The sequence below is a fragment of the Lissotriton helveticus genome, chromosome 10, assembly GCF_964261635.1.
Source record: "Lissotriton helveticus chromosome 10, aLisHel1.1, whole genome shotgun sequence".
In the NCBI taxonomy this organism is placed as follows: domain Eukaryota; kingdom Metazoa; phylum Chordata; class Amphibia; order Caudata; family Salamandridae; genus Lissotriton; species Lissotriton helveticus.
Genome location: NC_136071.1, coordinates 171,138,444 through 171,165,036, shown reverse-complemented (window position 1 = coordinate 171,165,036; position 26,593 = coordinate 171,138,444). Strand labels below are relative to the sequence as shown.

The window sequence follows — 26,593 nt, the reverse complement described above, 5'->3', positions numbered from 1 at the left end:
GGGCAGCTGAGTGGGTGCTCAAGCTATGCATGCTCTCCCCATTCTTCATACTGGGGACGATGAGGCTGGACTGACTCTTCAGTCCTTGGATTGGGGTCTTGCCAATTGCATGACCATTTGGCCACTTATGGCTCTAATGATCTTGTGGTTCTCTCGCTCTCTCTCTTTGCCCAGGTTCTAGGCTTGCGGGATCATCCCTTTCTGTCCCTGCATCATCCTGCCCTGGTTCTAGGCAGCCTGAGCAGAGGAGCAGGGCCATTGCTGATTGAGATTTTCTGCCATTGTCAGACTCCAGGCATTAAGCTTTCTGGGGGTTAGAGCCAGCTGCACGCCCTCTCGATTTGGTGTGGCTGGTCTGCTCTTTCTTTGGGTTCTGCCAGGGGACTCAGAGTCCCAGTCTGTCTGTTTGAGTGTGAGGACTGTTGTTGGCATGGTCCAGTACCTACATGGGCTGTTCCATCTGGTGTTGTTTCTTGTCCCCTGCTACGAGAAGGGTATTTTTCTGGGCTTGCCATGACCAGTGTGTGCCTGTGCCACATCTTTTTGCGTCTGCTGTTTCCTTGTACTCTCTGGGACTGTCATCTGGGACTGTCATTTGTGCCTTTGTTGTTAGCTGTGTCTGTTTGTTTCCTGGGTTTGTATAAATGTGTCTTCTCCCCTGCCAAGTAGGACCTGCTCTGCCCTCCCTGTCCTGCTAGATACCAAGTTATGGGGGCTATGGCTCCTTACATCTGAAAGATTACTGTGGCTTGGATGGCCCAGGGTGCTATGTGACCCTTGGTTTCAACAGGGGCTGTGGCTCCTTTCTTGCTTGGTGCTTTTGGTCTGTGTGTTCCCATTTCTTTCTGTGTCTTTGGTTTCCTCTGCCTCCTTATGGTGATTGTTTAGGCAGTGACGTTTGAATCTGATGTTGGCCGGCTTTCCCTGGCTCCCTCCTGGGCTGGGCAGGACTAGGGCTGTGTACTTTGACTCCTTCAGAGAGTCTGCTGTTGAGTGTCCCTGCCTTCATGCTGGACTTGCTGATGTTTGTGGCTTCTGGTGGTGGCCGGTGATTCCTTACTTCATTTTGGTTGACGGGCTGGGTTGTACCTGATCCTTTATCGAGTGCTCGCTTCCCGTTGCTGATTTGGACTTCCCTATTCAATTTTTGGCATTGGGATGTGTGGGTTTGGGATCTCCACGGCTTGGGGTGTGGGAGCTATGTGTGCTGTCTTGGGTCCTCTTCTATAGTCCTGCCTTTCTGCTTCGCTTTGGGCTCTGGTTCTGGGCCTTATATTTGGGTTAATTGACTGCTGTCTCTGCCCTACCCGGGTTGAGGGTATTGCCCCTGTGTGCTGCTTGTGGCTGATCTGTGGCAGCTCTCCGTGTAGTGCGAGTCCTTTTTGCTTGAGTCAGCTGTGTGGTCCCGCCATTTCTGGGCCTTGGGGTTCTCACTGTGCTTCCTGCGTTCCTTGAGGTATTGGTACTCTGCAGCCTCTCCATGTGTGTATGTGATCTGTGCTCAATCATCACTTTATGGGTCTGTGATCTTTTCCATTGGCTCTTATGTTCTTGGCTGGGTTGGACTTCTGTCCAGACTGTCAACCTGTTCCTGGGCTGCTTTGTCTCTTACTCTATGTTAGGTGTGGGTGATCGGTAGTTCCTGGCCTTTTGGTTAGGGTTGGTTCTGACTGGTATGCACGGCTCTGTTTCCTCTTCTGCTGCTGTACTCTTTTTCTGTGGGGAATATTGCATTGCTGTTGGTTTCATGCGTTTTTTGGGTGATGGTAGCGTTGGTGTGCAGCTGTGTTATATTCCCCAAGTAAGGAAAGTGAGAAGGACGGATTGAGAAAGTACTTTGCTGATGATTTACCAGTACTCTTCATTACTCTGATTATTTTTCTTCGACTCCCTTTCCTTTGTCCCAGCTTTGATCTCCAGTGCTTGGTGATGATAGGATGTGGTTTGTGTTTGTTTCCCCTTTACGGCCTCTCATGATGGACACCTGCCTGAACAGGAAGGCAAAGGGGGTGAGCAAGGAAGTCTTTTTTGTTAGGCAGGTCATGCAGTGCCTGAGGGGAGGTGAACAAACATCATAGAGTAACTTCTGGGATCAGGAACATTAATTAAAGTGATGAAGATTAAGTTGTGATTAAAATATTAGGCAAAAGCTATTGCATACGTGTTACAAGAATGGTGCATTTTGCCTCTTTCATCCATCCATAGAGTTATTCTCAGTGCTGTGCATCATGCTACAGTGAACACTGGAGGAAGCATTGTGCAATGATCCTGTTTAACCTGGGCCAGTGCTTCATGGAAGTGGAATCATAGCGAAATGGAATATTATTTGGTGTGGTCTGAAAACATTCCAATTAACCTACATGCCAGGCCTAATTATGCAGTGTGCATGTGGCATCATTGCTCGCCATAGCCCCTTGAGCAGCTGTGCTCTCAGTCTTATTGTCAATCAAACCTGAGGTGCACATCATTTGTACTTTTTGATGCCCTGCTGGTGATTGAGCGACACACTGGTTTGGCCTTATTGCTCCAGTCCTCAGGATGTGTATTCATCCCTGACTTTGGATCAGCTGCGTGGTGACCCAATGGCCGATTTACCGCTCTCTAAGAGAGAGAAACAACTTGCACGCAGGAAAAAAAACAAGCATTGGTCTTGCCTTTGGGATCTTATAAGTGTTCAGCCAGATCTATTGGCTTTACCAATGTTTTTATGCTATGTTGTAGATCATTGTGGCTGCTGTGCAACTAGTTGAAAAGTTATAATAAGAAGTGCTATTAGCATTTGTATTACCTTATATATAACCAAGAAGACAGTATGTACAACTGAACGACCCTATTAAAAATAGAATTAACATTAAGAATGTCTTCGCTTCTGTCCGTGCAATGCTGGCAACTTCTTCCTGCTTGTTCTAATGTTTGTTACAGGTTTTTTTTGTAATGGGAGGGGACATAAACAATTGGAGGGTACAGGAGGGTGGAGGTTGGGAAATAGTACCTGAATTACATACAACACTAGCAACGGACGGACACTAGGGGGAGAACAGATGCCAGATTCTGAGGGCAGACTGAGGTGGTGCTGAGGCGATGCTCAGGTGGTGGTGTGCTGGTGTTGAAGTGATGCTCAGGTGATGCTGAATGATACTCAGATGGTGCTGAGGTGGTGGTGTGCTGGTGCGGAGGTGATGCTCACGTGATGTAGAGTGATATTGAGGTGATGCTGTGCTGAGTGATGCGGTGGTGCTGAGTCATGCTGAGGTGGTGATGTTGCACTGGTGCTAGGTAGTGCTGAGTGATGCTGAGTTGGTGCTGTGCTGATGCTGAATTGCTGCTGAGGTGGGGCAGCGCTGGTGTACTGATGCAGAGGTGGCGCTATACTGATGCTGAGGTGGGGCTGCGCTGGTTCTGAGGTGGGGCTGCGCTGGTGGTGTTGCACTGCTGCAGAGGTGATGCTGTGCTGATGCTAAGATAGTGATGTGCTCATATTGAGGCGGTGATGCGCTGGTGTTGAGGCGGTGCTGTGCTGGTGCTGAGGTAGTGCTGGGCTGATGCTGAGTTGGTGCTGCAGTGGTGGTGCAGTGAAGAGGGGGTGGTACTGTGCTGATGCTGAGATAGTGCTGTGCTGGTGCTCAGGTGGTGCTGTGCAGATGCTGTGGTGGTGCTGCGCTGATGCTTTGCTGGTGCTGAGGTGGTCCTGCACTGGTGCTGAGGTTGTGCCGAGTAATACTGAGGAGGTGCTGAGTTGGTGGTGTGCTTGTGGGAGGTGGTGCTCAGGTGGTGCTGAGTGATGCTGAGGTGATACTGTACTGGTGCTGAGGTGGTGCTGTGCTAATGCTGAAGTTGTCCTGAATTGGTGCTGAGTTGCTGCTGGGGTGGTGCTGGCCTGATGCTGTGGTGGGGCCACGCTGGTGCTGAGTTTGTGCTGCGCTGGTGGTGGTGCACTGATGCGGATGTGGTGCTGAGGAGATGCTGCGCTGGTGCTGAGGTGGTGCTGAGTGATGCTGTGGAGATGCTGAGTGATGCTATACTGCGCTGATGCTGAGGTGGTGATGGTGCACTGATGCTGATGCAGTGCTCCGCTGGTAGTGAGGTGGGGCTATGTTGATGCTAAGGTGTTACGCAGGTGCTGAGGTGGTGCTGCACTGATGTGGGGGTAGTGCTGCACTGGAGCTGAGGTGGTGTGCTCTGGCTGAGTGATGCTGAGGTTGTGCTGTGCTGGTGTTGTGGTGCTCATGCTGCTGAGTGATGCTCAGGTGGTGCTGCGGTTTTGCTGCTTAAGTGGTGCTGAGTGATGCTGATTGGTGCTAAAGTGGTGCTGCGCTTATGCTGAGGTGGTGCTTAGGTAGTGTTGCACTGTTTACTTGCAGGATAGATTGTCAAGTAACTTCACATCTCATGCCGCTTTTGGAGAGCACAAGGAGGAATCCCTTGATATTGGTTTTATTTCACCAATGATTGAAACCTAAAAGAAAGCATCAAAAGTTGGAAGTGTGCAACTTAAAGCTGCTTCCATTTTTATAAAAACAAAACAATAACAGCATTTTTACCTCTTTAACCGTATCCAAATAATCACGCTGTCAAAAGCACAATGTAAAAAGTTTGATCACACTGCCGGGCAAGCTAATGAATCTAAAAATGTAATAGGATAAAACAACAACATAGCTTCCGGCTGAAAAAGCACTTGTGAAACCTAAGACAGTGGAAAAAAAGATAAGAACTAAGATGAGCGTGTTCAGAAAGCAAACAAGCCCAGGCAAAAGAAAAAGTAGTGTGCTGAAATTAATTTATATGGCAGATAGTGAAGTGATCCATGTAACAGGGTCAGTCTCCAGGGCATGACCAAAACAGCAAAAGGAGGGACAAATGTAAACGATTCACCAATGAAAACAAAGGAATTCCGAAAGGCACATGAAGGAACTAATCGAAACAGATGGGCGTGCTGAAAGCCCATACAGTAGATACAGCATGTCTCGAGAGACGGCGCATGCGCTGCCTGGGCAAGACCTAAAAGCTAGGGGGATGTACATTTTATTGTCCTATTTATTTATTTATAAAGTAGCAGAGCCTTAGTTTATCCCAGCCTGAGGCTTAATTCTTCTGGGACTTCTATGGAGTCAAAAAACGGAAATGTAATGTTTCTTTCAGGAATTCATTCATATAAACTAAGGCAATCAGCCTTACTTTATTATTGTGCGCATTACATTAATGTAATGAAAACAGTACTGTACTCTGGCCTTAAGGGTGCTTAAATTTGACCAAAACATCTAATAGCCTCACTTGCAGTGTAGTTATTCATACAACACTTAGAAAATGCACAGTTATCAAAATTAAAACACGCTAAATAGAACAAAGACTGTTCACTGTGTTCCAGTGTGGCAAACCACATGGAAGTGAACAAATGAAAAGGTTTCACTCAGGGCTTGTAAACACACGAATATAAGAATCAACTGAATGACAAATTGTTTTAGGCCAGCTATAATTAGTGTGCTTTGGTGCCGACGGTGTTTTATGCTCTTTGTTCAGGTTGCATTCTCTTCAGGACAGTGTTATAACAGGTACACCTGAGTACATTCAAGAGGTCGTAATGTGATCAAGCTGCCAGAATGAGTGAATGTTCGAGTGACACCTAAAAGTGTGATAATTAAATTGTTCTCACTCGGTTGTGCTTGCAACCGAGTATGATCACCGAGGGCAAAGAACAGTCATGCAAAGCGGTGATGCTTCTAACCCGTGGATCTGGTGGGAAGGGACAGAGGTCCTCTTCATCAAAAGGTTCAATGCTGGTAAGGAACCCAGGCTAATGCTGGCTGGAGCAGTCCAAGGACAGAGACGGCAGTGCAGCGCACCGCCACTGTCTCCACCAGTGGGTCCAGCCAGCGATAGCCTGGATTCCATACCAGCATCGCGCAGACAACCTTTTGACAGAGAGGACAGAGTGCCTCTACAAACTTGTCCATAGTTAATTTCTAAAGTTCCATTGGATTTCCAATGCAATGACTCTGTGGTAGTGAAGGCTTTCCTGAAGAATGTTACCTCTGCAGCTGATAGATCCCAAGATTTCTTGGACATTAACAGATTCCTAAAGGTTTACATTTAAAGGAATAAGTACTTGATGCTGGCATACCTGCTTTTTGTGACTTTTGGACATCCACGGAAAACACTTCACCTCTCTGTTCAGGTCGCATGGTGGATTGCATCTGCAGTCAAGATTTACTTCATTAAAGCAGACCCCCCCCTCCCCCAGTGACAGCTCATTCAACTTGAGACATGGCAGTGATAGTGGCATCTACACCAGATTTCCATTGCCAAATATTTGCAGAATAGCCACATGGAAGAGCTGACATCATACCTTGCCAAGACACTACTATTTTGAGAAAGAAGCTGGCAGTCCAGCAGGCTGTCCTTAACAAACTGTTCCAATAATGTGAGCTTCTTTCCCACATCTCTCTGCATTGCTTTCTTAAGAATGTTAATTTAAGGCATACTATTCTCACTTAAGTGTGTGAATCTATGAAAGATCCATGCGTACCCATACCTACAGCTCTCCAACGTTGGTATGTTTCATAGATTTACATGAGGCCCTTCCTCATTCCCTCGCCTCAGGCTTACCTAGTCTTTATCCTTCCCACTCTGAGGTTTAGTGGTCTCAATGTGGGAGTGGAGTTTGGAGCAGATTCAGATCATTGTCTAAAGTATGAATGCTTTTGGAATAATGTACTTCTAAATTTACTTAGTTGTATAGTCTTTCAGGCACATTCATGTTGTTTGTGTTATTAACTATTATTGGATGCAGCTGTGGGACTTTCAGATCGGTGAAGGGGATTGGTTCACTCATGTGAATATATGAAAGATATCAATGCTGAGGAACTGGAGATTCAGGAAAGTAACTAGTTGTTTTCTCATGTTTGTATTTACCTGACCTTCTTGCTGTAAAGGTGTGGCTATTGGAGAACATCAACTAAGTTCCTAAATCTTCCAATCCGACTTTGTCAAATAAACGCTCACCACTCTAAAGCGTCTGAAAGGCAATGCACAGCGCTTTTCAAAACCACAAAACGAATTCTGAAATGGGAGCTAGATGTAGAGACAAATATCCTAAAAAGTGATGTAGTCTGTGCTTCTTCTATGGCAACCTGCCCATCAAATGTGTGATGCGGCACTGTTCAGTCTTTCATGTTTGCTGTCCATCAGTCCTATTGCTAGGTTCAATGCTTCTATGTGACTGCTGTTGGTACTCAAGCTTCCATGCGGGCTCCTGGATGGATGCCACTGTCAACAGTAGGGGAGGATCTAAACACCACATCCGCTGAATGCTTTACATAGTATAAAACCTCACATCAAACATCTCCAATGCTAGGTGCCTCTAAATATGTCAAGCTGGACCATTCTGCCACCCTGCCCAGCATCATTCGCAGTCACCAACAATAACATAAGCATTCTAAGACGTTTTTAGTTTGATGACGTCAGCCTGGGCATCGAGATGTATTGTGGCGTCATTCAAGGGTGTGGCCACACTAAAGAGCCGCAATCTGTTTTATTCGAGTGCTCGGGGGATGCACTGGGCGCTGCTTGCATCCTTCTGGGAAAAAGAGGCGTTCTCCAAAGCCCTGAATGTTGTCAGTGATGCAAGAAACCAAGATGGCGACCTCTGTAAATGAAGAATGCGCCATTCTTAGGTACTTGTGGGAGTGAGTGCGGGGACTTGCTTGGCGAGCTCGTCTACCATGCACCAGCCACTTCCAGGGGAAGTTCCACAGCGGGGAAAATGAAAATAAACGCCTTTCTGAGCAATGTAACAATAAAATAACAGCTCGCCAAAACCGAGAAATGCTGAGCATCCGGAGAGAACTGTAGCGAGCAGATACAAAACTGTTACTGAGAAGAATAGACCATCTAACTAGTTACCAAGACCCAAGGTTGTTTGTTTGGATAAATGTGCTCTTTTCTTGAAAATGCAGTTGTTTATCTGCAGAGGTTTATTGACAGATTCCAGCTGGGCCCATGCAAGCCAGCCACCCGCAATCAAAGGCCTTCTTCCTAATTGATTCCATCATTTGGAAGAACCGAGGCATGTTTTTTTGTCCGCCTTAAAATCACTCATTCTGTCTCTGGGAACGGCGGAAACATAAAGCGTGTCTTGATTTGTGGGCCCTCTTCCTGTTCTTCCTTTAAGTAGCCATCTATTTAATAATAAATATAATTCGGACATTATCTCCAGTTTGCATCATGAGTCTGCATCATATACACCACTCTCACTAAACAGGCACTGTTCTTCTCTTAAAGAAGGTGAACGAGGAGACATATAACGGGGTCAGAAATGAGAATAAAATGTTACAATGTTTTTTATAATAATTACTAGACGTTCATAGTATTTTTTTTCACTTTGCTACTTCTGATCAAGGGTTAATGCAGCAAATGAAATGATTGTTAGTAAGGGACATTTATCGCTTCATTGTCCAAAAAGTACAACAAAATGCAATTTCAATACATTTGAACTAGCAGGATAATAAGTACGCCGGTGAACAACTGGTGGAAACTTAACAGGCAGAAAAGAGGTTCCGCTACCACTGCCTACTTTAAATCACAAAAGGAGTTTTGCTACTCTTTTCGAATCTCAGTTAGGAGGGGGCGTGAAAGGGATGTCTCTCTTATTTGAGTTAAAGAATGAGATATAGCAATGGTTTGGGACTGCAGATGCAAACCTTAGAAAAGTTATACGCCCCTCAAAGGAGGTGTTAACTCTTTCGCAGGGGGTGATCCTGCCCCTGCTGGACAGCTTCCCTTTTGGAAATTGTGTCGGGCGGCCTCAGGAGGAGCAGGCAGTGGTTCAAGGGACTGCCTCTTGCTGCACCAGATGTCACTCCCAATTGGAAGCAATTTTTGTAATCTTGCTGGGCTGCATAAATGACTACAGGAAACTGTGTTGTGGAAGTACGTTATATTTATTAAGCAATACAACACTAGGAGCGCCGAGCCGATGCGCTCGTCCTCCGGCTTTCGCGCTCTCTGAGCAAGCTGCGCGCGCAGCTCCAAAATGGCCGCCGGCACGTCGCGTCATCACGCGACGTGCAACCACTAGAGCGCTTCTCTACATATCTCCCCTTTTTCCAAACAGCAAAACTTTTGTACTTACAGTCCGTCGCTCATATCAAAGTCTTGAAACCGGGATGGTCTCATTACTGTCCTACCACTCCGGGTACATCTCACCGGGGCAGGTGTGGTCTCCCTCTCTTGGGTCTCTGCATCACCACCGGCGTTGCTCGGCGCGATTGCACTCTCCACTGTCCTCCTCATGCTCGTTCCCTTCACTGCTCTCTGGCTGTTGCTGTTGCCTAGTTCTTCACTCATTTCTCTCTTACTCGAATCCATGTCTTCATCATTTCGTTCCTGCTCAGTGTCGGGTTCTTCCTCATCTCCTAACTCCGAGCCCGCTAGACTCCACTGTAGTACTTTGTTGCACCTTGCCATGCGGTCCTGAGACCATACGTTTCCGTCACTCAACAAGGCTGCTCTGTCGTACACCTCTATGACTTGCAAGGGTTTGCTGTACTTACTGTCCCCCTTCCTTTGCAACGTCGCCAGCTTAACTCGCACCCATTCGCCTTCTTCTAGCCCGGTGTCTCTCACGTTCCTACGCCTGTTGTAGTGTTTGGCATATATTTCCTGTGCCTTCTTCAAGTTTGCCTGGACCACTGCAGGAGACCACTTGCTCGTTATGGTTTTCTCCTTCCATGCTCTGTTGTCCTTTGTGAAGCGGTCTCGGCCCCTCAATATCTGGAAGGGACTATATCCCGTCCCGGTGGGGGTGATGCAGTACGCCCACACCATGTGCCATATTTCCTTCTCCCAGTCTTTGTTGCTTGATATCGCAGCCTGAACTGACCCCATCACTACTCGGTTGAAACGTTCCACCAACCCATTTCCTGCGGGGTGATATATCGAAGTGTGTTTGGAGAGAATGCCATTTCTTTCCATGAAACTGCTCCACTTGTCAGATGTAAATTGGGGGCCATTGTCACTCAAGATGGTTTTCGGGATGCCTTCTCTCACAAACGTATCGGTCAAGAATTTCAATATTGTCTCTGTGTCCATGTTCTCCTCCACCATCAATTCGGGCCACTTCGAGTATCTGTCGATGAGTACAGATATGTACCTTTGACTTCCTTGTCCGTTTAGGATTGGGCCCAAAATATCTATGGACAGATCTTCCCACGGGTTCTGTGGGGGGTCAAATTTCCCCAACGCTGGTCTCAGGGGTTTTAGTGTCTTGTCCGCTCCCTGGCATTGCAGGCATTCCCTTACATGCCTTTCGGTCCGTAGGTCCATGCCAGGCCACCAGTAGTTTTGCTTGGTAAGCGACTTCATTTTTCCTTTCCCCAGATGGCCTTCGTGGAGTATGGTTAGTAGATTGTGAATTATGCCTGTTGGAGGGATGACCTTGTCTCCTCTGTAAATGAAAACTCCTTGATCGTCCACTGATAGTTCCTCTCTGACTTCATAGTACGGTCTTAACTCCTCCTTAATGTGTCTTTTGTCGGGCCATCCCTTCATGATGTGTGTTGTCACTTCCTGCAAGGTGACGTCCTCCTTGTAGGCCTCGCTCCATTCTTGGTTACTGATAACACTTTCTTGATCATCCATCAGGGCCACCATTTCGTCTTCTCCTGTTTGGTCTGTCTCTTCCGGTTCCATGGCCGCCGCTCTGCTTAAGTAGTCTGCTACTCTGTTCCTGCTGCCAGGAATGTACTCAACATCATATCTAAATTCCAGTAGTTTTAATGTCATCTTTGAAATCCTGGGCGTCGCACTCGCGTGTCCACTTGACGTTAGTACCTTGATCAAATGTTTGTGGTCCGTTCTTAATTGAAATCGTGTGCCCCACAGGAATTGTCTGAACCTTGTTGTCACCCATAAGACCGCCAGCATTTCTTTTTCGATGACACTATATTTTCTTTCTGTGTCGCTCAACGTGCGTGAGGCAAAACTAAGGGTTTCCATCACTCCTTGCCCGCGATCTTGCATCAAGACCACGCTCAACCCTTTGTCGCTGGCGTCTGTTGTGAGTATTGTTCTGCCTTGAGGGTCGTAACCCTTGAGTGGTATGGCTCCCACCACGTCTTGTTTGATGACTTCAAATTCTCTTTGTGCATCCTCTGTCCAGCAAAACGCCGAGCTCTCTCTCGTCAGCCTCCTCAGGTGGTGTGTCTTTGTCGCGAAATGCTGGACGAACTTACTATAGTATTCGGCCATTCCAAGAAATGACCTCACTTTCTCTTTACTGGTGGGTGGTGGCGCTCCGCAGATTGCTTTCACATTTTCAGTCTTCGGCGTGATGCCCTGCACCCCGATCTCGTGCCCGAGGTAGGTCACAGATTCCATGCCCAGCCGGCACTTTGCCCATTCTGCCGTGAGTCCCTTAGTCTCTAATACTTTCAGTACCTTGTTTAGCTTCACATCGTGGTCTAACTTGTCTCGACCCATCACCAGAATGTCATCCTGGAAATACTGGATGCCATCCATGTTCTTAAACAACTGGTGCATTAGTTTTTGGAACACCGCCGCCGCCGATGCGAGGCCGAACGGCATGCGCTTGAATTGGTAGCACCCGAAGGGAGTGATGAACGACGTCAAACTTCTGCTCTCCGGGTGTAAGGCAATCTGGTGATATGCTGAGGTCAAGTCTATGGTTGAGTACCACTTGATTCCTCGCTAGCATCTCTTTGATCCTTGGCAAGGGGAACTTTTCCACGACAATATTTGTATTCAATTCTCGCAGGTCAACACATAGCCTGACCTTACCACTGGGCTTCATGACAACTACCAATGGCGCCAACCATTCAGCACACGTGATGGGTTCAATGATCCCCTTCCTTTCTAGCTCTTGCAGTTCTTCTTGCACTGCCTCTCTCACTGCCAGTGGTATGTTTCTCACCTTGTGAGATACTGGCACAGCTCCCTCCTTGAGTACTATCTTGTGGGCGAATTTTTCTAGTTTTCCTACTGTGCCTCCAAATACTTTGGGGAAATCTCTTTTCCACCTGTCCAGGTCTGGCCATGCCTCAGGTTCTGTGAGCAGTATCTGTTCTTTTCCACCCGGATCCAACTTGATGCCCAGGTCGCCCTGGTCTAGCCACCCCAGTACAGATGGTCCCCTTTCCGATATGTACAGCTTACAATGTGCGCTGCGTCCTCTGAATTCAAACTTTAGTGGCCTGAATCCTAACATGGGTATGCGATCTCCATTGTACGTGACTGGCCGGATGTCTAGTCGTTCCAGGTCTGGGCCCAGGTGTGGCTTGAATGTTTCGTTCCATACCGCTCTCTGGACTATGGTGTAGGGCGACCCAGTGTCTGCCACTATGCTTATTGGCACTCCTCCGATCGTCATATCCAGCACCGGCTTGGTTGACCTTTTGTTGTCTACGCTTAGTACTTGGTCGTATATGCAAAGTACAGTGTCAACATCTTCGTCTGTGCTCTCCTCTCTGTCCTCTTGATCTTGCTCAATGTATTTCACCACGCTTCTGGATGATTTCCTGCGGCACACCTTTTCGTAGTGCCCCACGATTCCGCAGTACATACATTTGGCTCGGAATGCCGGGCACTTCTGGTCATGCGATTCGTGGGACCAGCTCCCACATCTATAACAGGCGTTCTTCTTGTTACCCGTCTGTTTCTCCGGGGGTCTCGGGTTGCCTTGCCACTTGTGCGGTCCCTTCAACGAGGATCCCTTGTTTCTGTAGTCCTTGCGAGGCTCTTCATTTTCCACCCTATTGACCATCGGGCTGGCCGTTGTTTCCCTCTTCGCCGCCTCTGCGCATCTTCGCGCCAATTCTGCCCTCTTTACTATCACCATTACCTCCTTTAGTGTGACGTCGCCGCTCGCCCACAGCTTATCCTGCACAGCGGTGCTCGTGGTATGCATCACAATCTGATCCTTGATGAATTCATCTTGGAACGTGTCATATTTGCACGTGGCTGCCAATTTTCTCACCGCCGCCACGTACTCTTCCACTGATTCCCCTGGTCGTTGCTTACTTTGTTGGAAATTAAACCTGTCAATTGATACACACACCGCTGGTTTATAGTGATCATTTAGGTCGTCGATAGCGTGCGCATACACATCATCATCTGTGCTCCCTCGCTGTTTAGGCACCAGGTTTTTGAAGATTCTGAGCCCCTCCGGGCCTAGATTATGCAACAGAATCCGCTTCTTCCTCTTGCTGGTGAACTTTTCATCATTTTCATCTTCAAGCACTTCAATGAAGTTGTCAATATAGTCTCTCCAATCTTCCCACTTCATGAGGGGTTCCCCCGGTTTGGGTAAGAATTGTACCGGAGCTGTCGCGGACGCCGCCTGTGCACACATCCTTTCCCGCCGTTCTGTGTGTGGCGTGCCGCTGTAACTGTTAGGACTGCCTGGGGCGCTGTCTCTTTCTTGTTTCTCCAATTGCGACTGGGGGCTTCCGGTGGCTGCCCCTTCACTCTTCCCTGAGGTAGCCAGCCCTGACAATATATGTGGCTGGTTCACTGGGCCTCGGGTTGTCCTGGCCTCCTGCGCGCTTCCTGTTTATTTCCCTCCTGCTGCGCACTTGCTGGGTGCGGCGGGGGCACTGTGGGCTCTGCCGCGCTCCTTAATGCTGTTTGCCTGCGTTGTTTCTTACTTGCGAACCTCCGCTTGGTGGTTGTCCATTGGGCTGGGTCAGCAGGGCAATTGCTTCTGTCTCCTGTGTTCTCTGCTGACTTTTCCGTGTTTTCTCGTGGTCTTTCTGCTAATCCCGAACCCTCGTCGCCATTGTAATGTTGCTGGGCTGCATAAATGACTACAGGAAACTGTGTTGTGGAAGTACGTTATATTTATTAAGCAATACAACACTAGGAGCGCCGAGCCGATGCGCTCGTCCTCCGACTTTCGCGCTCTCTGAGCAAGCTGCACGCGCAGCCCCAAAATGGCCGCCGGCACGTCGCGTCATCACGCGACGTGCAACCACTAGAGCGCTTCTCTACAATTTTTTAAAGGTAGACACCCTCATTTAAGAAACATGGTCTGCCTACATTTTTTTTTTAAAAAGTCCCGTTTGTGAACGGGAAAGCAGGGATGGTTTCTACTACCCATTGCACGTCACAGCAAGTCCTGAGGGGGGATAGGCAAGCACAGTGACCTGCTTGATTGGTATTCCTTAGGCAGATTGTTCTTCCACCCCCTGCATATAGGTAGTTTGCGACACAACCTAGTGGACATAGGCCGCATCACAGAATCATAGGCAGGCTTCACATAGTCAGAGAGCAGTTTGCCCTCACTATTTGTATTGTATTGCAGAATTTACATAGCGCTTCCTACCCCTGTGTGTGGCGCTGAAGAACTTGCCTACATGGGTAGCATGCTATACTATTGTAAGGTGTGTGGTTGGAAGGATTTGTCTTTGTTTTGATCCTATGTGGGAAGTGTTTCCATGTCGTGCACAATGACCACTGAGATACAGTTATGGTGTTATGGGACGCAGTGCTTCGCTCTGTGGTGGATAATGCAGTATGAAAGACAGATGTGCAGTTTTATGGTTTCCAGTATTCTGGTGGCTTTGAACAGCTCTGCAGGTCCCTTTATGGAATGTCTTGTGATTTAGTTTGCGTATGCGGTTACTGCACTGGTGTGAGGATTGCAGTGTATTATATGGTATGGTTGTTCCCTTCCGCTCAACCCTGAGTAGCTGTGACTTCAAGCAGCAAGGCTTAAACAAAGGAACTAGTGCAAAGCCTTTAAAACTAACAAACAACGAAATAAGAAAGTCATGCAACACTAAATAAATCCAACACCAATTTATAAAAATACATTATATATTTATGAATTTTTAGACACTAAGATGAGCAAAATCTACTGGAGAGTTTTGGAGATTTAGATTTTCTAGTAAAACATAAATCAAAGCTTTTCAGTCCAAAGTGCACACAAGCATTGGTAACTGTAAAGTTTAGAAAATTTTGAAAAGTTTGAAAGACTTGTTTTCGGCTACCCTGGCCCGAGTGGGGTGACCAAATCCGAGAGGGAGAAGGTCAGGGGGGTGAATAAGGAGTATATGAACAGTACCCTGATCACTAAAGCAGTCTCAAGTCTAGTTCCACACTTTACATCTGGACCACTATAGACTTCAATGGAGTGGTCCTGATGCTGGGGATGCAGGATGCTGAGGATACTAAAAAATGCTCTGGTTGCTGTGCAGTCGATGAAGGTGTCTTGTGGTTATTCCTATGTCTATGGGTAAGGTGGGGCGACATTGGCCACATGGGTTGGAGTCCCTCAAAGTCCTCTTTGAGCCAGAAGAAGGCCAAGTGCAGCTGGGCTACCAATCACTGTACACAGTGGGTCCATTGGTATCCTCTGGTGAAGGCTGTTGTCCTTATTTGGTGACCAATCTTAACTCAGATGACACTTGCGGGTCAAGCAAACTCAGGGGCAACTTTTGGCTATCAAGGATTGGTCTTTTGGGTCGTCCAGAGGCTGTCAGCAGTGACTCGAAGAATATGGCCACTGACTTAGCGGAATAGGCTTCTTCAGCTTTGATGTCCCTGGTGCTGGTTTCAGGGTTTCAGCTGACTGACCCTTGGAGACACTGCTTTGGTCTGAGGCTCGGAAGCGCTTTTCTATGAGCCAGGAGCCACAGTCACAGTCCTCTCTTTACTAGCTCAAGGTGCGGTAGGCGCAGTCCAGCAGACGGTGCAGCCGCTCTTGCTAAGTCCAGGGGCCAACAGGGCAGTCCTTCTTCAGTCTTTGCTTCTGTTCCGTCGTGATCTGAAGTTCAGGATGCCGGTGGTGCCATATTTATGCCCAGAAAGTGCCGAGGGGGGGAGTGGGTAAAATGAGGTCACTAGTCAATGGGCTACCATGATCCCTCCCCCGTGACAACTTACGGCTCTATGTAGTATCAAGCAATCCCAGAGTGCACTACTCTGTCCACTCTCAAAATATCTGCGCCCTTCCTTGGATGTTAGAAAATTGGTAGCCCGCCCTAGAGGTGTTGCTAATTGTGGATTAGAAGCCCACAGGAAAACCAGTTTGGGCACTGGTCTCCCTTCTCTTTTCCTGCCACCAGCCTGTCTGCCTGAAGAACAGGCAGTCCCTTAGTAGTGTGATCACCATTTGCCCAACAAAGGCTGCTTCGCCTTTGATACTTTCCGTTTGGGCCTACAACCTGAATGGTTTACTACAAGAGGGAGGTAACACCTCCCTCTGTATCAGGCTACTATTGTTCTTGAACCTGGGAGTCATTCACACTACTCCCCAGGAGGGAATAAGCCTGCCTGTTGGCCAGTGATTGTGCTAGGACTTTAGAGTGGCAACTTTCTAAAAGTTGCCTTTCTTTAAAAGTGACATTAAATTTGACTTGGGCATCAAATCTGGCTTAAAGCCACGATTAATTTGATACCTTGAAGTATGCAGTTTAGTAGATCCATTCCAAAGTTAACCTGACTGGGAGGTCAGTCGATAACTCTGTGTTAGCCAAGGTGGCTACTAACCCTTCCACAGCAATAACCACAATTTGGAAGTTTTGCTGTTAGTACACATTAAAAGTATATACCCTGCTTAATAATATATAGCTACCTGTCTTAGAGCTCCTTAGGCCTTTCTTAGAGGAGACTTAAATATGTTAAGTCCCTTCTGGTCTAGTTTACAACATTTAATTTCCCAAAATTTCTCTACCAATGTGATTCTCGCTGGTGATTGCAACCAAGTTTTTGAACCCTTTCTAGATCGCAAATCCACAGTTCCCTTCATCCCCTCCAAAGCACATAAAGTTTTCACACAAACCATTAGAAACACACATTTATCTGATGCTTGGAGACTATGCAATCCGTCTCGACAAGAATTCACTTTTTACTCCGCACCTCATTAAACTCAATCAAGAATTAATTACCTATTCACATCACATAATATTTCTCAATCACTCCTATCTGCAGACATAGGTCCCATTCTCATTTCTGATCATGTCCCTGTTTCCATATTGTTAGATTTATTGCCGCACTCATCGTACCCCAGAAGATGGCGATTTAATAACACTGTGCTTTTGGACTCTAATTTTAATACTTCCTTTATCTCTTTTTTTATGAATATTTTCTCTTCAATAATGATGATACTTTGCCTTTTCATATAATCTGGGACGCTTTCAAGGCTTCTGCGCGAGACTTTATTATTAGATACACCTCTAATAAACGTAAAAAAAAGGCTTGGCCTTTAAATAATGAACTCCTTTTACAGATTAAAAAATTAGAACATACCTATTATACTTCTAAATCCAAGTCTTGTTTAACTGATCTCATCAATGCCAAGATCCAATACAATAAGTACACCACTGATGTTTCTTTTAAACACCAGTGCTAAATTCTACGGAGGACCAAATAAATCTGGTAAATTATTGGCTAATTATCTAAAGACTAAGCAAAACAAGCTTCACATTGATTCCATAGTCTCCGATACAAATACTTCTAAGTACAAAGACGCCACCATCTTACAGGAATTTGTACGAACAACTTTATACTCCTGAACATCAGCCCAATGAGGAAGATATTTCCCTTTATCTCTCTTCAATTCAGAAGTGTTCGAATTCATCTCTGAACCTCGACCTTCTCGAATCAGACTTGACTTCAACTGATCTACTTAATGCTCTCAATTTCCTCTAGAAAGATAAAGCCCCCGGTCCTGATGGTCTCACTGTCGAATACTTCTCACACTTTTATAAATTAATCATACCCAAATTACACGCTTTAATATCTTCTTTTCTTTCTTCTGGTAATTCCTCTGGTACTTTTCTAGAAGCCTTAATCTGTCTTATTCCAAAGGAAGGTAAAGACTTACATTATTGCAAACATTATAGACCCATTTCCCTAGTTAACATTGACTATAACATTTTTTCGAAATCATTAGCTCTTAGATTGGATTTGTTTCTGCCCCAACTTTTAGGTAAGGAACAATCGGGTTTTGTTAAGGGTTGTTAAATAATGATAATACCCGCTTGTTTTTTATATCATTTCCAAAACGCCAACTCTTACTGAGCCCCTCGCTGCCATAGCCCTCGACGCCGAAAATGCTTTTGATAGGCTATATTGGCGTTTCATTTTTCAAACGTTAAAATGGTTTGGTTTTGATCCAAAAATCATATCCATGAGTTCTCTGTTATATTCAACCCCCAAGGCCGCTATTTTCGCCAACGTTCTTACATCTCAGTATTTTACTCTACATAGAGGAGTGAGACAAGGTTGTCCTCTATCTCCTTTTCTTTTTAATTTAGCATTAGAACCTTTTTTATCTAAATTACGACAGAATAAATCCATCACAGGTTATTCATCTAAGTTGCTAGAAATCAAATTAACTGCTTATGCTGACAATGTTCTCTTATTCCTCTCCCAACCCCACACTTCTATACAGTCCTTTTTAAACTAAGTTAAATCATACTCTTTAGTCTCGGGATGTACACTAAATAATGCTAAATGCTAAATTTTACCTTTAACCAAATATACTTTTAAAGAATACTTCTCCTTGTCTAATTTTACTTGGAGTCCCCTTCCTATCAAATACCTGGGCATATGGTTTACTCCTACTCTCAAATCATTAATCCCTCTTAATTTCAACAAATTCATACTAATATTATAAAGAGAGAGCCAAAACATTTGAGGCGGGTAATCTCAGTAACCACAGCACCAATCACAACACCCAATACAGCGTTGAAAAGGGCAGTTGCAGCAGAAGGACATAGGCTATGCAGATGGCCACCATATATTTTTTTTGCAGAGTTTTATATAGCGCGAACTTGACCCAAACTGAATAAGGTATCAGAGCGCTTTACATAGCACCAGTTATGTTACATGAGGACACACATTCATTTTTGTTAGGCACGGCGAGATTAAGTGATTTGCCCAGAATCACAGGATGTTTGGCGTCGTTACCAAGACTCGAACCCAGATCCCCAGGTCCGAGGTCGAGCGCCTTAGCCGTTAGGCCAACTCCTCTATACATTTAAAAGGTAAAAGAACTGTGCCAGCAAAGTAGTCCCTTGTGGGCGTGTCTGCGTTGTGCTGTGGGCGTGGGCTGGGGGCCTGACTAACGCTGGGGGCGTGTGGTACGGCCATCACATCATAGGCTGTGGGCGTGTGCTGGGGCGTGACAAATGCTGGGGGCGTGTGTCCGCCCTTCATGCCATGTGAGTCGTACATACAAGCGCCAATTACGTTGCTGCGCAGCATCAAGGGGCACGCTGGGGGCATGAGAAACACTGGGGGCGTGTGTATGGCCTTCATGCCATGTGAACGCAATTGCGCCTCATTAAGGGGCACGCTGGGGGCGTGAGAAACGCTGGGGGCGTGTGCTACATTCCGCCCTTCATGCCATGTGGGTCGTACATTAATCAGAAGATCGTCTGCTGTGGCCGTGTGCTGGGGGCATGACAAACGCATTCACCTGGAGGCCTGGTAAGTAACGTTACTGCAGCCTCTCTTGCGCGCTGTTACTGAACTCTCACATTCAACGAAATTACACGCGCCTGCTACCATCAACCAGGGCTCTAGCCGGGCTCAGGCGGCGGATCAGTACACTAATTACACGCGCCTGATAACATCAACCAGGGCTGCAGCTGGGCCTCAAGCGGGGGAACACGCGCCTGCTAACATCAAACAGGCCTGCATATGGGCCTCAAGCGGGGGAACAATGAGCGTGTCTGCGGGGACAATTACTGCAGCCTCTCCTACTCGCTGTCACTCAACTCTCTCATTAAACGGATTTACCCGCGGCTGATAACTCTCTCATTCAACGACATTACAAGCGCCTGCTAACATCAACCAGGGCTGTAGCCGGGCTCAGGCGGCGGATCACTACACCAATAATACGCGCCTGCTAACATCAACCAGGGCTGCAGCTGGGCCTTCTCCGTCCCTATTCTAATGAAACAAAAAATGTTGTCTACCGCGAGATTTTAAAATAAATTGCCCTTGCCAAAAACACACATTACACACATCTATTTCATACTCGGACAACGTCGGGACGGGCTGCTAGTGTATTTATAAGCTTACTTCCCTCACCACTAAATGGCATCCTTTATACCTCTCATGGTGAGGTCGCTTAGGCACCATCAAAATGATGTTGACGCCTATAATTCTTTATCTTTTGTCTAATATACCCATACCCATTCCTACAACATGGTTTCACAAAATGAACTCTATTTTTATATCTTTTCTTTGGTTGAATAAAAAACCAAGAATGTCCTTATTAAAGCTGTCCCAACCAAAATCTGAAAGAGGTGTCCGCTTTCCGGATTTTCCTAAGTATCATAAGGCATTCTTTTTTAAGCAATTATCCAAGTAGATGTCGGTCCCGTCGCCTGATTGGCCTCTCTGTGGGTTGATCTGGAGAGCTCCTTCCTTTCCCCGTTTTCCTTTCAAGAATATTTATCCTTTACGAGAAAACCGCAAGCCTCACATAAACCTATCATTAAATATTCATGTAGTAGCCTGAATAAACTACTGCATATTGAACCACATGACCTAAACACATTCCTCAACTCCTCTATATGGCATAATAAACATGTTTGTATTAAAGGGAAAACAATTTATTGGAAAACTTGGAGGGATAAAGGCATTTTATGGACTCATCAATTATTTGATAATGACACATTTTAAAAATGCAATCTCTTTTTCATTTACCAACATCTTTTTCACATAAATTCCTAGCCCTACGCTCTGTTATATTAGAATCTTATACACATTTTCGTTATCCCCACCCTTACAAAGAACCAAAACTAAGGTTGAACTTTATTGGGAAACTGATATAGGCATACAATGGCGCATTTCTATTTGGGATAAGATTTGGACAAAACTTAGAAAATCTTCTAGACCAGCTAGTACTTCACAAACGTACTTTTTAATCTACAACAGATATCTATTTACACCAGCTTCTTTACACAAAATGCATTCTGACGCCCCAGATGCTTGTTGGTCTTGTTCATCACCGTAAGCAGATCTCCAACATTTACTTTTTTTTTGCCCGCAAGTCTTTCAATTTTGGGAAGCAGTATGGTCCCAAATTAACACTATTATTACGACTGATATCCCTCTAACATTTGCTAATATTTGTTTGGGTAGCAAATAACATCAACTGCTCCCTTAACTCCGCCACATTCCCAGAAAGCTGAAAACACGCCGAACTCAGCGCCCTTCTGAAGAAACCCACAGCTGACCCCACCGAACTCAAAAACTACCGCCCCATCTCGCTCCTCCCATTCCCTGCCAAAGTCATTGAGAAAGCCATCGTCCACAAGAACACCATCCGCGTCTCAACCAGCTCAGAAGACAATGTCGCTATCGCCGAACACCTTCACTTCCAGATCCACACCGACCCCAAGACCACACTTAGAGGCACCCTCCTCTACAGGCCACCAGGACCCCGTACAAAATTCAGCGAAGACATCACTGACTTCATCACCCCACACGCCCTCCCCTCGGAAGAATACAGTCTACTGGGAGACCTCAATTTCCATCTGGAAAAGAGCAACGACAGTAGCACTACCACCCTTCTGGACAATCTCGCCAATCTCGGACTCAAACAACTTGGTAACACCCCCACACACTATGCAGGACACACACTCGACCCTATCTTCACTTCCAGCAAGCATATCTCCTTCACTCACACCACACCCCTCCACTGGACGGACCACAGTTGCATCCACTTTATTTACAACAAGACCTCGACCCACAACCACCCTCAACCAACTCTGCGAAGAAACTGGAACAAAATCACCATCGACCAGATCTCAACATCGCTTCTTCAAATACCCCCTGCCTATTCAACGAACCCTAACCAAGCCACCATCAACCTCACACAATGGCTAACCCAAAACCGTTGACAAACTAGCACCCTTGAAAAAACATCAAATCAAGCAAGGAAGCAAGAACGCCCCTGGTTCAACGATGACCTTAAGAAATCCAAGAAGCTCTGTCGTTCCCTTGAGAAAACTTGGAAAACAAACCCAAACACTATCACCCAAGCCGCCCTCAAAAACGCCACCCGCAAACACCACCAACTAATCCGGACAGCCAAGAAATCAGCACTCAAAGACCGACTAGACAACAACGCCCACAACAGCAAGGAACTTTTCAACATCATCAAAGAATTCACCAACCCCACCGCCAGCTCTAACGACATCACCCCCTCTCAAGTCCTCTGCGACTCCCTCGCCTCTTTCTTCCATGATAAAATCGCCAACATTCATAACAGCTTTGACAACCAACCCGTAAACCAGTCCACCCCACTCACCTCCGAACCTGTACCTCCTCCGAATAACCTTTTCGACTGGAACCCAATCACCACAGAAGACACAATTCGCCTGATGAACTCCATCCACTCCGGATCCCCTACAGACCCATGCCCCCATCACATCTTCAACAAAGCAGACTCCATTATCGCACCCCATCTCCGAGATGTCATCAACTGCTCCCTTAACTCCGCCACATTCCCAGAAAGCTGGAAACACGCCGAACTCAGCGCCCTTCTGAAGAAACCCACAGCTGACCCCAGCGAACTCAAAAACTACCGCCCCATCTCGCTCCTCCCATTCCCTGCCAAAGTCATTGAGAAAACCATCAACAATCAGCTCGCCGCCTTCCTCGAAACCAACAAATCACTCGACTCCTCACAGTCTGGCTTCCGAGCCAAACACAGCACCGAGACCGCCCTCATCGCAGCAACAGACGACATTCGAACACTACTGGACAACGGAGACACAGTCGCCCTCATCCTCCTTGACCTCTCCGCAGCCTTCGACACAGTCTGCCATAGCACCCTGATACAACGCCTCAGAAACATCGGAATTCAAGGAAAAGCATTGGACTGGATCATTTCGTTCCTCGCTGGAAGAACTCAGAGAGTCCGCCTCCCCCCTTTTAAGTCAGAGGCCACCGAAGTCATCTGCGGCGTCCCGCAAGGATCATCACTCAGCCCCACCCTCTTCAACGTCTACATGAGCCCCCTCGCAACCATCGCACGTCAACACAACCTCAACATCATCTCCTACGCTGATGACACTCAGCTGATCCTCTCACTCACCAAAGACCCAACCACCGCCAAAACCAACCTACATGAAGGGATGAAAGAAGTAGCCGAGTGGATGAAGCACAGCCGTCTGAAACTGAACTTGGACAAAACGGAAGTACTCATCTTAGGTTCATCCCCTTCCGCCTGGGACGACTCTTGGTGGGCAACGGCCCTAGGAAAAGCCCCCATACCGACGGACCACGCACGGAACCTGGGCATCATCCTGGACTCCTCACTCTCGATGACCAGACAAGTCAACGCCGTCTCATCTTCATGCTTCAACATCCTACGCATGCTCAAAAAAACATTTCGCTGGATCCCCACCGATACAAGAAAAACGGTCACCCACGCACTGGTTACAAGCCGTCTGGACTACGGAAACACCCTTTACGCCGGTTCCACCGCAAAACTGCAAAAAAAACTCCAACGCATCCAAAATGCTTCAGCCAGACTCATACTAGACATCCCCCGCACAGACCACATCTCCGTTCACCTGAAAGACCTTCACTGGCTCCCCGTCAACAAGAGAATAACGTTCCGTCTCCTCACCCACGCACACAAAGCCCTATACGAACTTGGACCTGATTGTCTCAACACGCGCCTTTCCTTTTACACCCCCACCCGCCAGCTGCGTTCGTCCAACCAAGCCCTCGCCGCTGGTCCGCGCATCCACAAAGCCACCATGGGGGGAAGATCCTTCTCCTACTTAGCGGCCAAAACCTGGAATTCCCTTCCCACCCACCTCCGCCTTACTCAAAACCACCTAGCCTTCAGAAAACAACTTAAAACCTGGATATTCGATAAGTAAACCTCCCCCCCCTTCCGCAAGCGCCTTGAGACCCTATGGGTATGTAGGCGCTATATAAATTCTGACTTGACTTGACTTGACTTGGTAGTCTTTCCAGTAGCTGGAACAAACCAAAATCACAAACACAAATTATTGATTTGCTAATTGCCACTGCTTTTCAGCAGATAACAAAAAACTGGAAAGATACTTCTAAACTCTCGTACCTGGCCTGGTGGTTTTCTGTCTGTCATAATCACAGGCTCGATACAACTTTCGTTTTCCCCATGTCCCTGAAGCAAAAACTATTACTTTTATGTTCCCCTGTTGCACTGTTTTTGGATGACAGTGCTCAACTTCTTTGTTCCATCACCATCTATTCAGGAAGTTACTCAACCCCCTTGATTTGTCTATATATAATCTCAATGTATTCAAATGTAATTTTGTATTATTAATATGCACACCTAGTTTTTAAATATCGAAGTTGTCTGATGTACCCCTTCTCCTAGTTGTCAGTGATGTATGTGTTGAATATCATCTCCTTTTTCTTATTTGATGCCATTTCACTTGTTATTTGATGCTATGTTCCTATTGTATTCTTAATAAGCTTTTTTTTTAACTTAAAAAAATATGTTGTTAAGTGTATTGGGGACTTTGCCATTGGTTTACATAGCGAAGTTGAAGTAGCAGTGTTAAAACTGATCTTCCAGGCTGCAGTAGCAGACTGGGACCCATTTTGTACTGTGTCACACACAGGGGGGCACAATCAGTGCTACAGCCCTCGGGGGACACTCTGCCTTACATGACCTGTGTGCCCTTGGTACCATATACTGGGGACATATAAGTAAGTCAGCTTATGCAATTGGAGGTAGCCCATTCAACATACATTTTGTAATGGGTTAGTACACTACACTGAGGTCTGGTTAGCAGGCCTCCGTGAACTCTCAGAGTTGTTAGAACTGTAGCATCAGTCCAAATCTTTGAGAGTGATCATGCAAAAGGAGGCATTTCCTTTCAACTGGGTAGTCCAATCTAAGATTTTGTGTATAGTTGTAGTCCTGATCTGCCAATTAGTACAAATGCAGATGACACAACTATAATGTATTTTTATAATTAGTTAATGTTAATCGTATGATGCTTAAATGTTGGGGAAGTCATTCAGATACATGAGGCTGCATTTGGAGTGTCGCTGCCCCAGCTCGATCGCACTTTCCTACCCTAGTCTGGCAGATGACTGATTCTTTCTTGCCCAGCCCACCTTTCAGAAGTGAGCTTGACATGTTACTGACTGTGCCAAGCTCTTATCTTTTAGTTAAACATAAATCATTCTGAACCAGCACCGCATGCCTTTCAGAAGCAGGTCTGGTGTGTGACTGACACTCAGCACATCCAGGTGATCCTGGCATGTTACTGTTCCTCAGTCCTGCCTGCCAGTGATAATGCTGATGTGATGGACTCTCTATCCTAGTGTGCTCGCCTTTCACTGATGACCCTGACAGATTACGGCAGTACTTCCAAGTTGCCTCATGTCATGCACGACAATTGAGCCAGTTCAGACTGTTTATCCAGTGGCATTCTGCCTTCTGGACTCTTACTTTTGCTTTCTTGTTTTGCATTTGAAATGTTGGTCCATAACAAGCCAGAACTGGCTACAATGAAGTACTTTCACATGGGGACACTAAACAAATATGTGACTGAGTGGTCCCCTTCTCTACCAACCTTTCCAAAGCAGGTTAGGGAGAGACAGTCATATGTGCAGTAAAAATGATGGGGCTGATTCACAAAGGGTCTGCAGTCGTGGTGTGGGCCCTGCAGTCGTAGCAGGGGCCCCACACTCGTGGCGGAAGCTCCGCAATGGGTAACTACAGTACGGAGGTCCTACCACAAGTGTAGGCCCCTGCCACGACTGCAGGGCCTGCACCATGAGTGTGGAGGCCTTTCCTGAAATGGGTCCTATGTTATTGGCTAGACACCAAGAATTGACTGATGGGAACTCTGAGCCGGCTATTTCCATGCTTAGCTGTCTGGAATTATGTGATTTCCTTTCAGCACAAACACAAACTGAAGAACCAGTCAACTAGCACTTAGTTCTGTAGCTTAAAAGGACCACTGTAACTTGCAAACTAATGTACTCTCCACTTGTGTAGAGTAGAAAGGTCAAAGCTCTAAAGAGCACGTCATTTCCCTCAACACATTTATGTCTAGTCACTGTACATTCAGGTGATCTTGATTTTCCTTTAGATTGGGTATGTAAACAGATTTAGATTTTGAGTGGGGTCTGTCTGTGTAAATGTTGCATGTTTGACTTCACTCTGGCAACATTCTTGGTCCATGACCAGGTAGAAGCTGCAGTGTCCTCCATCTTATCACAAAGAGGCTGCGATGCAGCTGGTGAGAGATACTGGGGGTGAGCTGAAGACTAGAACAGAGATGCACACCAGAGCCTTTATTTGGAGTACCTCCAAGACCTAGATTTCAATTTAGAGTGGGCTCTTGATCTAACATTGACCCACATTTGCAATAATGTGGCAGTAAGGTAAGGGTGGACCCTGCATTCCCAGCTGGACCACGTGGAGCTCAAATTAGGTAACATGTAGAAGGTATAATCCTCCTTAGGCCTATTTTGAGCTAGCAAGTAGCACTGAATGAATCAAGGGATGATTGTACATAGCCTGAAAGTTGTTTAGAAAGCCCAGTGTCCTTAGAAGTTAAGTTTAGGCTTGGTATGAGACATAGTAGTTCAAGAC

General features: G+C 46.4%; 1 protein-coding gene across 1 annotated transcript in view; it reads left to right on the top strand.

Moving 5' to 3' along the window:
- The window catches only part of RADIL (Rap associating with DIL domain), a 444,288-nt gene that overhangs the window by 207,594 nt on the left and 210,101 nt on the right, over window positions 1-26,593 (top strand). The window lies entirely within an intron of this gene.